Source organism: Cupressus sempervirens, chromosome 8 (genome assembly GCF_028749045.1).
Source record: "Cupressus sempervirens isolate cs-2001-9-10 chromosome 8, ASM2874904v1, whole genome shotgun sequence".
NCBI classification, from domain to species: Eukaryota; Viridiplantae; Streptophyta; class Pinopsida; order Cupressales; family Cupressaceae; genus Cupressus; species Cupressus sempervirens.
In genome coordinates this window covers 644757048-644772462 of record NC_143125.1, presented here as the reverse complement: position 1 = coordinate 644772462, position 15415 = coordinate 644757048, and positions in this window count along the sequence as shown.

Sequence of the window (15415 nt, the reverse complement as noted above, 5' to 3'; positions counted from 1 at the left end):
CGACCATAGCGACTTCCTGAAGCCACGTGTATAAACCTTGAGGACAATCAATATTCCGATCATGTCATTAATATTAATTTAGTTTCCGAGTGAATTATAAATTATAAACATGAAGAATATATAGAATGGATCTTAAAGATATTCGATCTTCTAGATGTCCACGTATTGATCTTCTTTCAAAGCCTCCCCAAACATTATTCTCCGACGATTTCTCAAATAATTTTCCACGTATACTTTTTTTTGGCAGACAAAAAGTTAAGATAATTACACAGATTTCGACTTCCATAGTATGATTTTTCACTAGGGTTAAAGTCATTCCTGTCGAAAATGAGAGCTTACAGCCTATATTATCAGAAAAGAGCAATGAGAAACAAGTTTGTCACAGAAACATGACGGAAAATTGAAATATTTAAAAGTTATGGATATATCTATAAGAGAAATGATCTACTAGTTGCTTATGTTAGCTTCATGTATCTATAGTTTCTAATCTGTATGTCAAGATTTGCCATTTTTTTTGGCGAGCCCTTATAGGTGAGTGAAGAGCTTAAAGTTAACCTTTTTGCTTTCCCTCATTTACGAGCTCTCTATAGAATTTATCGAGTGTGAGGTTGTCTAAAGGTGTCATTTAAAACCTTCGTCCCAAATCTGCCACTAAGAACCCTTTATACAAATGAACCAATCAAGTATTACTACGTGTGTGATTGGCTATTAGTATATGTGCAATCATTTTTTGGAGGTCTTCATAGATGTCGCAATAATACAAACATGGGTGACAACTGTCTTAGTATAGTTCAAATTTAGTTATTATATTAGAAAAAGAATATTTAATTATTATAATTATTTGTAATCATTCAAATAGTTATCAATATCATTATATCAAGAGTTTCTCTCGCTATTAGAATCATGGTGGAAAGAAGAGTACTTTCAGGGATCTAATATGTATATCTTCGTTTCCAAGATTAAACATCCGAAAATTAGAATCAGAGGCTTGGACAAATCTTATTTCCACAATACCTTTTAAGAACTGGCTAAGGTGGAGTTAGACATTAAAGACCTCAATGGGAATATTTAAGTTTATGGAATGGAAAATGATGACTATTTCTACAAAAAAAATTGTTAATGAATAAACATGTTGATTTGCTAGCTAAAGAGCTTTTGGAAGCAAAAATCCAAGGAAACTTGGTTAAAATCAAGGGACAAGAATACCAAGTGTTTCCACAATGGTAACAGTTTCGGTCGTAACGGCTCCGGCCGTACACACGTGGCAGTTTCGCGCGCCTACGTGGCACGTACCATTTCAGCCAAAACCTGTTCGGCCGAAAGGGTTCCAGCCGAAACCCCGACCTGGTATAAAAACCGCCGCAATCCTCTAGCGGCTATCATTGTTACTGTTGCGGTTCCTGGATGTTTGGAGAGTAGGTTAAGGGTTTCGGCCATAACTGGTTAATGGTTTTTTCCTCCCCACTTTTTAACAGTTTTTAAACGTATTTTTTGATTAATAGACGTTAATCGTACTTAAAATAGTTGTTTTTGACCTATTTTGTGAGTGAAATGCTTAAAATTGTTTATTTTTTAATATGTTTAAATTATTTAAATTATTTTTGATTATTTTATAATGGTATTTAAATTAATTTGTTAGCAAAAATATAGTTAAACATGAGATAAAAACGTAGAAAAACATTAATTAAAAGTGTAAAAAAATATTAAGTTAAAATATAGAAAAATATTAGGAAAAACATTAGGTTAAAATATAGAAAAACATTAGTTAAAAGTCTAGAAAAATATTAGGTTAAAATATAGGAAAACATTAGGAAAAATATTAGGTTAAAATATAGAAAAACATTAGGTTAAAATTTAGAAAAACATTAGAAAAAGCATTAGGTTAAAATATAGAAAAATATTAGGTTATGAGGTAAACATGTAGAAAAATATTAGTAAAAAATGTAGCAAACCTTTAGGGGACATTATTCAGTTTCTAACATAACCTAATGGATCTAGAAGTGAAACAATAATATCTTATGGTGAAATTAATTTTGACATTACATACACCTTCTAACATAACCCTATATTAACTACAATCATAACCCATACCACATTCTAACCATAACATAGGCCCTCTACTAACCGAATGAACCACACTTAGTTATTGATGATGTTCATTTTAACAACTAGTTATTGTTAGGTAATAATGAGTCTTACATTACCAAACAACACATTAAGATCACTTGTGTCAACTACATTTTTCAATACGTTATCCATACATGTGTGTCTTAAGGGGACATAGGAGTCGTAATAGGTCATACTATTTTTTATAGGTTCTAATAAGTCTTAATATGTATTATTAGGATATAATAGGTCTTATTAGGTAATGATGATTCTTACATTACCAAATGACACATAACGACCTCATGATACATTTCTAGGTATTTTTATCCATATATATGTTAAGGGGACCTAGGGACTCCTACTAGGTCATTACATCTGTTATAGGTTGTAATAGGTATTCATATATTATTAGCACATAATAGGTATTGTTAGGTAATAATGAGTCTTACATTACCAAACAACACATTAAGATCACTTATGTCAACTGCATTTTTCAATACGTTATCCATACATGTGTGTCTTAAGGGGACATAGGAGTCGTAATAGGTCATACGATTTTTTATAGGTTCTAATAAGTCTTAATATGTATTATTAGGATATAATAGGTCTTATTAGGTAATGATGATTCTTACATTACCAAATGACACATAACGACCTCATGATACATTTCTAGGTATTGTTATCCATATATATGTTAAGGGGACCTAGGGACTCCTACTAGGTCATTACGTCTGTTATAAGTTGTAATAGGTATTCATATATTATTAGCACATAATAGGTATTGTTAGGTAATAATGATTCTTACATTACCAAACAACACATTAAGATCACTTATGTCAACTGCATTTTTCAATACGTTATCCATACATGTGTGTCTTAAGGGGACATAGGAGTCGTAATAGGTCATACTATTTTTTATAGGTTCTAATAAGTCTTAATATGTATTATTAGGATATAATAGGTCTTATTAGGTAATGATGATTCTTACATTACCAAATGACACATAACGACCTCATGATACATTTCTAGGTATTTTTATCCATATATATGTTATTGGGACCTAGGGACTCCTACTAGGTCATTACGTCTATTATAGGTTGTAATAGGTATTCATATGTTTACTAGCACATAATAGGTATTGTCAGGTAATAGTGAGTCTTACATTACCAAACAACACATTAAGATCACTTATGTCAACTGCGTTTTTCAATATGTTATCCATACATGTGTGTCTTAAGGGGACATAGGAGTCATAATAGGTCATACTATTTTTTATAGGTTCTAATAAGTCTTAATATGTATTATTAGGATATAATAGGTCTTATTAGGTGATGATGATTCTTACTTTACCAAGTGACACATAATGACCTCATGATACATTTCTAGGTATTTTTATCCATATATATGTTAAGTGGACCTAGGGACTCCTACTAGGTCATTACATCTGTTATAGGTTGTAATAGGTATTCATATGTTTACTAGCACATAATAGACTAACCTTACTATCAACCTTAATAAAACTATATCCCATTTACTTTATTAACATTCTTAACTCTAATTCAAACTACTAAATTAAGTCATGAGTTCTAAATTGTAAACTAACATTTGCTAACTAAACTCATTTACTTATCTAGTAACAAATTTTTCTATCCCTAGGTCCTAACTCTCATCTACACTCCCCATAATCATCAAAGCATTTACATCAAAATTTAGATTTTAGTCAAGAATTATATTTTTTTATTGCATGTATGTACATGTGTACACTTAGTTACAATTTAATCAAGAAATTTTATTTTATTTTTATTGCATATACATGTACATGTACGAATATTTATTTTTCACATTTGCATGAGCACGTTACAATGTACATTAGATATGGTCTCCAAGATAATTTGTTTTAAAATACATATGTATGTTACATGATTGAATTTAGCACCATACATTTAACATTGTGTATTTATATGTACATGTGTTTCAAATTAAATTTAACTTTTAATTCTTTTAATTTAAATAGACTTGTATGTTTATATTTGTATATATATGCATGTGCAGATCTCTAGATATTTATCACTCAGATTGTAGCTTCACATTCATATCCTCATATTTATTTTCATATATACATTATGGCATCTGGTTTTGGGGATCGTGCTCCTGCATCCTCAGGGGATGCCAATGTTCATGGTGGGGGTTAGAGTGTTGAGTCTGGTACAGCACGTAAATCAACCTCCTCCACCCATGATAGACAATAGTTATTTAGAGATACAGTTGCAAGATTATCTCGTGCTATGCAGGTTTTGGATACCTCACTTTCCTCTTCTACCACCCTCCCCAATAGGGAGAAGGTCATAGCGATGTGAGAGGAGTTATTTCGTATGATTCAGACAGTTGAATCATACAACCCTTTTGATGATATGAGCATTCAGACATTTTATTCTTCTTTATCTCATAGTGTCACTGGCACTGTGAAGTACACACAGATTGACACTGAGGTTTCCACCGGCATGGTGAAAACCATGTTTCCATCTTATGCAGATTGTCGCAGAGTCAGAGGCTACTATGCGACGAAGTGTACTGATCCACTCGTCGCACCATTGATGTATCCTCGTTGGTTGGCTACTCATCATAGATGGCCACAGAAGGATGAGTTCCCCCTATATTTTTGCAAATGATTGTTTGTAGAATTTCATTTACACTATGATGTTGACTATACAAATTATCCAAGGCATGTTGGGCAGGGTTAGGGGAGACTTTCTGACAGATTTAGACCCGCGGACACTCCTGCGCCCATTAACAAAGTTACATGAGATTTCTTCTAATCGATGTAGTCGATATATGCTATGGTCTCGAGGTATCGTTCCCATAGCTGCATTATCTAGCACACCTGTTGATGATGATTATGGAGTTGTAGACATACCTTCTCCTGTAGACATTTCTGCAGTCTTAGAGGTGGATGCATTGCATCGTTTGGCATCATATTTAGTATATGATCTTTTAGATGCGTATCGACCATTATCTACACTCTCAGGGATTCCACTTCGTGACATGAGCTCTCAGAGTAGACATATTTTGTCATGTACAGAAGTCCCAGAGGATTCATAGAGGCAGGAGGACATTCCTGCACCTTCTACTACTCCTACTACTACACAGGCCTAGGCTACAGCACCAGCCCCAGCTACTCAGGACCCTACAGCACCCCCTCCCCCCCCCCCTACTTAGGATCTCAGTGGCACCATATAGCCTAGTCTATTTACTTCCATGCTTTTAGACCAGGGCCGCACTATTGACTTGGATGCTAATACTATTTTTTCATTACATGATTAAGATATCAGTCAGATCGGTAGAGCATTACATAATGCTACGGTAAATATCTCTATATGTTTAGATTTATTTTTATTATAGTAAATAATATGTCTATATGTTTAAATTAATGTATATGTGTGTGTTTGTGTATGTGTTATAGGGTTTGAATGATAGTATGTTACGTTTTGCTGATCTGCAGACACCAACAGATCCTACACATCGTGAGTCCCAGGTATGTTACAGTTTATATATATATATATATATATATATATATATATATATTTGATTTATATACATTTAGATCTTGATATAATTTTTCTGTACACATAATTAAATGGTTCACTTGTTATCATTTGACACAGGGTTCAGATGCAACTGATAGACCCTTTTGGGGACAAGGCCCAAGATCAGGAGGGGGGATGTAGCTGATTAGATCATATGTGGCCTTTTATTTTATTACACACATGTTATGTCTAGATACATATTTATATGGATAGTTTGATGTTTTATATGTTATTTCCATATGCATACATTTTATATCCAGACACTTTGATGTCTTATATGTTATTTTCAGATACATGGTTTATATGGACACTTTGATGTTTTATATGTTATTTCTAGATACGTGTTTATATCATGGACAATAAATGATGTTTTATATGTTATTTTTAGATACATGTTTATATCGAGACTTTGATGTTTTATATATGTTATTTCTAGACATTTGATCTACATGATCTATTTGTATACATTTGATATGGGTACATTATATTCTCCAGATATATGCACATGTATGTTATTGATCTTTTAATGTAGACGCCTATTTTATTGATCTTTTGATGTATTCATCTTTTATGTAACTTATGTATGTGTTATGCACACGTTTCTATATGTTATTCATATTTTCAATATTCAAGTTTACATGTATATGTATAGTTATTCATCTTAATGCCTTAATCTAAGTGTAATTAACTATATAATTTTAATGGTCGATGTACATAACAATATAACATATATTTAATGGCATGTCTTAATTAACTGTATAATTAACTATATTTAGTCTAATTATATTTAATGTAGATCATGTATTAACTATATTTAATGACATGCCTTAATTAACTATAATTAACTATATTTAACCTAATTAACTATAACTAACTATATTTAATCCTATTAACTATCTTTAATCTAATTATATTTAATGTCTTACTAATTAACTCTATTTAATGACTTAATTAACTCTATTTAATGACATGCCTTAACTAACTATAATTAACTATATTTAACCTAATTAACTATAACTAGCTATATTTAATCTAATTAACTATATTTAATTGAATTATATTTAATGTCTTAATAATTAACTCTATTTAATGACTTAATTAACTCTATTTAATGACATGCCTTAATTAACTATAATTAACTATATTTAACCTTTAAATTAACTATATTTAATCTAATTATATTTAATGTCTTAATAATTAACTCTATTTAATGACTTAATTAACTGTATTTAATGACATACATTCTTAATTAACTATAATTAATAGCATTTAATTAATAAAATATAATGTACATGTAATATGTAACATAGTTCATATAACATATACATGTAAGAACATAACAATTATATACAAACATAAAGAATGTATCATATAAGAACATATAAAGATTATATGTACATACAAATACTAAAAGGGTTGTCTTAAGGGGAGGTCCTAAGAGACCTAGTCTTAAATGAGATATCCATGTCAAATTTAAATAAAAATAACAATACATGTCTAATTTTGCATATGCAAGATAAATGATCCAATGTACAAAAATTTATAAAACAAATATCCTATCAATATTAAATATGAAAGTATAAGAGCTATACAAGCATAACTCAACTAGAGCTCCACAATAAGTACATAGGTAAACTAGAGCTCCACAAACAATGTATTGTTAGGATCCTCTCTACTTTTTATTATCTCTAAAAGTTTTTCATGTTCTTCAATAGGCAATTTTCACTTTTGATTTCCACGACGTCCTTTTCTTTGTACTGCTTCAAATTGTAATTTGGTTGCTATAACATGGTTACTGTAGTGTAAAACCTTTTCTCCAAGCTTGTATTCAATAAATTCAATACCACTACCAATTACCCTTGTTTTCTGATAATATGTTCCTTCAATAACAAATGATCCAATTGGATATGACTGTTCATCAGCATCTATATTTCCTTCTAGCAACTTGTGTTTTGCTGTTGTGCATCTTAAAAGATAATAGTCCACATTTTCCGCATTATCTGGTAAGGCTTGAACTGCAAAAATATCTCCTGCATGTATATAAAAAGATAAATATAAATTAATTTTAAAACAAATATACATGTATATTAATTTATATATATGTATATATGCACACAAACCTGCCACAACTAAATCAAAAATGCGCTCATAATCAGCTGAATATACAGGATCATGAATGTCAATGTCAATGTCAACATCTTCAAAAGGAGGCTCTCTAACTATCTCCTTCAAATCCCAATGTGAAACATATCCATTCCCAATATTTTCACATGCACTCACTACATTGTCCTTAATGCAGTCATCACAAAAACATGTTTTCTCTCTTACTTTAAGTACTGGAGGTTTATGGTTTCCTGCAGTCATCACTTGATGTAAACTTCTAATTCCAGGAATCGTTTGACAATTGTAAGGATTAGATCGATCTATATCTGTTACAAATACAAAAACTAATTGTCATATTTCAAAATAAATATTTAATTAAAAACTCAACTTGATTTGAAAAAGACATTAAAAATAAATATAACTTAGTTCACCTTTCACCTCCCAAAAGTAACGCTTATTGTATTTAGTATCTCGAGTAGCAAAATGAACTTTGCACCATTCAACAATTTGATTTGCACTCTCTATCCTATTCCCTGTATATACATACAATATGCATGTATATATAAAATTTAAAATATATGCTATTAGAGTATTAAACATGTACATTTAAAAAATGCATATATTTACCTGCAAGTTCATGTTGTCGAAGTGCACATTTTATACATGCTCCTGCTCCATCATGCTCCCCTTTTTCGTGTCCACTTTCAAAGAAATTCCATAAAAACTTAACTTTGGTTCTAGCATGTTGCATTGCTAACCAATTAAATACTTTTGCAGATTTAAATTGTCCTGTGAACGTGAAACATGATCAGTATCTACAATTATCCAAGTACATATATCAAATAGAAATAGACATGTCCAAATAAATATAAGTTAAAATAAAGTTAAAAAAATGTGTAACTATTTCGTGTATACTAACCTGCACATCCATCAGACCAAATCTAGTGCTCTGAAACATTTATTCCATGATTTATGAGATCTTCAGAGAACATTGCAAAACAATGAGCCACATAACTCCTGTCATGAACTTTATCATCACTAATAAAGAAATGAACCTCTTTGATGATGATGCGTTCATTTTCATCCAATCTTTCTATCTCATCCACCTCAAATTGTGCATATCTATAGGTCACTTGCACAAGTATTGCAACGTGTTCAGAATGATAATATTGGCTTTGGAGCTTTGTATGAGGTGCAAATGTATAATTCTCAGAAAAATCTACAACTGAAAGTATACAACTAGGTGGAAAACAATTTTTGGAATCACAAAACTGTCTAGCTTTCCATCGTGCACCATGACAATGTTGGATATGTGGATATATCAATGGACGGAACTTGGCCATGAACTCATCACAATGCAATTCACTCTCCTTCAATACATTTTTTCTGGATTCATCCCCTCTATTATTTTGGTATGTCTCATATTCATATCTCATCCATGAAACTGGTGCGGATTCATTAATATTCTCAACTTGCATAATTTCAGAAAATTTGTGTAAATCTGCACAATCTTCACACTGATTTTTGATGCATTGCACTTTGAATTCATCTGAATCTTCTAATTTATCACATAATATGGACCTCACAAATTGTGTTGTACTGCTAGGGATGACCAAATTAGGATCAAGTATTGTCATAACTTTTAAAAAGATTGCAAGTGTAGACCAAATTCAACATGATTTCTACAACAACAAGTTTCTTGCATCTTATTTATGTGTACAAAGGAAGGACGTAAACTCTCAAACATTCTCTGACATATTTTGACATTTGAAAATTCTTGTTTGAATGCTTCAAAAAGTTCACTTTGAGTTATATCTATGAAATGTTTTGGATGTTCAATTTTGGCCCCTGTTTCTTGATCTTTAATTTGTATAGTATCATGCCTGTTGGAAGAAACACGAGAATGTGTGGTCCAAAATTCAATAACTTGTCTTTTTACTTCTTTAGAAATCTTGTCTTTTCGTGGAACTCTACAAATATTCACCCAGTTATTCTCAATGTTATCATCTAGCATATTTCTCCTCTTGATGTATCTCTAGACAATTCTTCTAGATATATGTAGTACATCAGAAATTGCACGTACCTATTTTCTATGTGTCAATTTTCTACTAGATATAGTAGTCATCAATGCTCTACATGCATTACTCAAATCACCTCCTTGAGTTGTGTTGTCAATTTTTTTATAAGCATTTTGCAAATTTTCAACTATTGTTTTATTAATATTATGGGCATGGCTTTTCCTGTTATCAACACCCAACAACTCTAAAATAGGTCTCATATCTTTTCTCCTAAATAACTTGACAAATAATTGTGCTTGTCCAAATATACTTTTATCTTGAAATATTCATCCCACATGTTCTGATAATGCTTTCTGATAGTGTTATCATTTATCATATCATTTATCATATCTTTAGATGGAATTTGGTTAAAAAGTAGTTCTTCATCCAAATCCATCAAATTTTTTATTCTTTCTAATTTGTCTCTATCAATAGAACTGTCAATTTCTTCCTCTTCATTACTTTCATTTTCTTCATGAATCTGATCATGTTTAGGAATTTCAGTAGGTTGGTTTTGAGCATGTTTTGTATGGCCTTTCATTTTGTCATCTCTTTTTCTATCATATTTCCTTGATCTTTTCCTTTTACTACCCACTGAATATTTCAATCTATAGAAATAAAAATAAAAATTTAGATTTCACTAAATATCAGCTAATGGTTCAATATATAATACATAAAAATAAAAATAATTAGAAGAGAAAAAATGCACCTTCAAAATATTCGATCCTTTGCAATATTGATTAAATTCGCAAAACAGTTGTTGAAAATTGCTTCAAAGTTAATTGTTTTTTGCAAATCTTCTTCAATTTTTCTCTGTCCCTGTATATTTAATTTTTTTAAAAAGGGAAAACAATATTTTTTAATATCAAATTGTCACATTAACTGCTAGTGGTTTCTCTTGCCGACAGGCATTTCAGCCGAAACAGTTTCGGCTGAAACTATTACGGCTGAAACAGTTTCGGCCGAATAGTCTATGTGGTAGCATATGTGGCAGCCAAACAAGCAAAAATCAGAATTTTTGTAAACATCTCACTTTGAAGGCCAATTTGACCTACTAAATTGAAGTATTTTTTAAAACTAAAAATATACTTTTGTAGTTCTCAGAGTCACGATTATGATTGTATAATTTTTTTAATGTTTTGATTATGAAATATATGTTATAATTTGAAAATATTACAAGTAGGTATCTTAAGATTCAGGAAGATGTCTATTAAAAAATAAGAAAAAAATAGTAAATCATGTTAAAAAATTAAATTTTTTTTATGGTGCACTAGAGGAGAGAGTCTTATTCAAGAATATATAATTTGTTTTAAAAAATATGTAAATTTGATGGAAAAAGTTTGATGGGAGAAAAAAACTATCTATTTCTGATAACTTTGACTTTGACCAGTTATAACTTCAAAAATATTAGCCGAATTTTAATTTTTCTTTTTCAGTGCACTAGGTATACATGTTAACTCTAACATATTCCAAAATCAAACCAAAATATGAATATTTGCATATATTTGTTTGATGGGAAAAAAACTCTATATTTTTAGTATTTTTAAAAAATTAAAAAATACACTTTAAAAATTCAAAAATAAATTAAATTTTCACTCAATTTTTTAAAAACAAATTATAGACATAAACTTCATCCAATTTTACACATTTCATTAGTTTACATCATCTTCAAATTCTAAGCACAAATGCCACTTTTATTTCGCTAAAGTTGAAGACTTTAAATTCTGATATCACTTCTCCTTTATAAAAGGTGACACAGGTTTGTGCTTTTGCCCTTAGGACAAGTTCTTCATCAATACCCTTATTACACAAAGTTCTTCTCACCTTCAAATTTTTTACATCCTTAGCTCCACCGTGTGAACCCTCAAAGTGTCCTTGAATCACAATATTTATGTGACATAGGGAGGGATGAGAATAACCAGGGCCAAAGGTGCACCCAACTATTCAAACTACCTACAAGAGTAACCACAACAAAAGTAATCACCAATTACAATTAACACATAAGATAGAGGGAAAAAATGCCTTCATATATTCATCAAATGATCAATTACATGCCTAGATGTAAGGCCTTCTAGGTTATGTATCCATATACAATTGAATTCAAATTGCAATGATCAAACTTTGTATCTCAAAATGCTTCTACACTTTTTTTTCCCCAAATCTATCTCATAAGACTCTACCAAAGACTTCCTAAAATATATGCATGGCCACAAGATAGACTATTGCAATTACAAAAAAATAAACTCTCATATTAAATACTAGGATAAGCCACAAGTCATCTCACAACAAATATCTATCACTAAATTAAATGCAAAGGTCAACCTCGTGAAGAAATCACAAATAGACAACTCAACAAATTGACCTCCCTAAAATAATAACACTCAACATCCAAAAAAATCTTAGAAACCAAAGGAACTCAACATCCAAATGAATCTCAACAACCACATAATGAATTAGAAACAAAAAAGCACTCAACAACTAAAGAACACTCGGCAACCATTGTGAACTTAGAAACCACTAAGAAACTTGGCAATGTAAGGTATTGCAACTTGACAAAACTAAGAAATGAAGGAACCATGTAGGATAGCAAGATAACCTAGGATGTTCTTACATCAAACAACTAAGGGTGGAGAGAATGATTATCATGAATCATTGATGTGTCACAACTCAAGCTAGATTCAACTCAGATTGAGAAATCCATGTAGCATCTTCACTAGGTCTATTCTTTCACTTTACCAAATACTCATAGTAATCTTTTCCTCTTGTGCATTTACAAACCCTTTGACCCATTATCTATTCAATCTATTCAATCTACTTCTTTGGATAATCATCTGATACATCCAATTCTTCATCTAACTTATTATATTTGTATAAATCAACAATGTTAAATACAGGAGATATTTCCATGTCATCAAGTAACTCAATTTTATAGGTATTTTCACTATGAAACTTCTTTAAGATCTTACAAGGTCCAAATTTCTTCATCTTCAACTTTTTGTATGTTCTAACAAGAAATTCATCTTTCTTCAAATGAACCATTACCCCATCACCAACTTCAAAAACACAATATTTTCTAGACTTATCAATGTTATCCTTGTACTTCTAATTACTTTGTTCTAACTTGAGCTTCACATCCTTATGCATAAAATCAAAAACCTTTTCTCCTACATCAGTTCTCTTCTCTTCACTAGTAAAATCCCTTAAATTAGATACTCCTCTAGGCTTCATTCCAGTGAAAATCACAAAAGGTGTCTTCCATGTACATCTATTCACAAGGTTATTATATGAAAACTCAGCTTGTGCTAATATCATTTCCCAATTATGTGACTGCTTTCCAACTAAGCATCTTAACAAATTAACCTCTATCTATCCATTTGTCTATGGATAGAAAGTAGAGCTATACTTCAACTCAATACCCATCTTTTTCCACAAAGTCTTCCAAAAATAACCAACAAATTTACTATCTCTATCAGAAATAATACTTTTAGGTAATCCATGCAATCTAACAATCTCCTTAAATAAAAGTTGAGCAACGTTTTCAGCATTTGATGTCTTCTTATAGGGTATAAAGTGAGTCATTTTAAAAAATCTATCCACAACAACAAATATAGAATCATACCCCTTTGTCATCTTAGGAAATCCAACAAAAAAAATCCATACTGATGTCAGTCCAAGGTTTCTCAAGAACATAAATAGGTGTATACAAACTGGTATTCTGACTTACTCCTTTTGCGACTTGACAAAATCTACAACTCTTTACTAACTTTTGAAAATCCTTATACATCTGAGGCCAATAATACTTCTCTTTCAACAAACTTAGTGTCTTATAAATTCCAAAATGTCCAGCCAATCCATGATTATGTTTTTCCTTAATCAAATCCAATCTCATAGAAGACTTGGGAATACAAAACTAAATCCCTTTAAACAACATACCTTCTTGAATAAAATACTCACCAAACTTACTTGGTTGTTCTATCAAACTAAGTGCTTTGCACTCTATCCACATCTCAAACAAATCAAGATTAGTATCATACAACTCCTTCATCTCATCAAAACTAAGAACTTCAACCTTCATCTTTGTCAACAAGGAATGTCTTCTGCTCAATGCATCAACAACTTGGTTAGTAACTCCACTTTTATGCTTAATCAAAAATTTGTAACTCTGCAAATACCCAACCCACTTCATATGTCTTTGATTCAATTTCTATTGACTTCCCAAGTATTGTAAATCTTTATGACTAGTATACAACACAAACTCCTTAGGAATCACATAATGTCTCCACTTCTTCAAAGCTTGAACAATAGCATAAAACTCTTGATCATATACAAAATAATTCCTTTTAGCATCATTCAACTTCTCACTAAATAAAGCAATAGTTTTTCCTTCTTGACTCAACACAATGCCTATTGCACTACCACTTGCATCACATTCAACTTAAAATACCTTATTGAAATCAAGAAAAGCTAATATAGGTAACTCAACAACCTTTTATTTCAAAGTCTTAAAACTGTTATATGCTCCATGCATCCACTTGAACTCATTTTTATCTCCTCAAATTGTATTAGTCATAGCATTACAAAAAGAACTAAAATTCCCTATAAACTTTCTATAAAAACTATCCAAACCATGAAATGATCTCACCTCGTCCACATTCTTAGGTGTAGGCCACTCCAAAATTGCTTTTACCTTCTTAGGATCCATCTCCAAATCATCAGTTAAAATAACAAATCCCAAATACACACCTCTTGTAGAAAAGAACACTTTTTTAGATCAATCATAATTTTTTTTTCTTTCAATCTCTTCAATACTTGTCCAACACGTTCAAGATGTTCTTCCTTAGTCTTCCTGAATATCATAATATAATCCAAGTAAATAATCACAAACTTACCCAAGAATCTTTTCAGAACTTCATTCCTCAACCTCATGAAAGTACTAGGTGCATTAGTCTAACCAAAAGGCATTACCAACCATTCATACAAACCATCCTTTGTCTCGAAAGTAGTCTTCCACTCATCACCTTCTCTGACTCTAATTTGATGATAGCCACTCTTAAAATCAATCTTGATAAAATACTTTGCTCCACTCAGACCATCCATTATGTCATCCATCCTCAGCATAGGAAACCTATATTTCCTTATGGTCTTATTAATAGCTCTAGAATCAATACAAATTCTCCATTCCCCATTCTTCTTAGTTGCTAATATGATAGGTGTAGCACATGGACTCAAATTTTCTCTGATCAAACCTTTCTCTAGCAACTCATGTACTTTTTTATTAAGTTCTTCATTCTCACTTGGTGACAATCTATATGGTTCATTATTCAGAAAAATGGTGCTAGGAATTAGATCCATACAGTGACTTATACTTCTCATCAGACGTAAACCATTAGGTATATCCTCTACAACTATCTCCTTATATTCATTCAACAATTTGATAATTTCTACTAGCACTCAGTCAATACTACCAAGTTTTTCTCTCACTCGATTATTACTGACTGGCACTTGATTAACACTATTTCCTAATGCTCGATTGCTACTAGAACAACTTAATCTCCTAAAGATTAT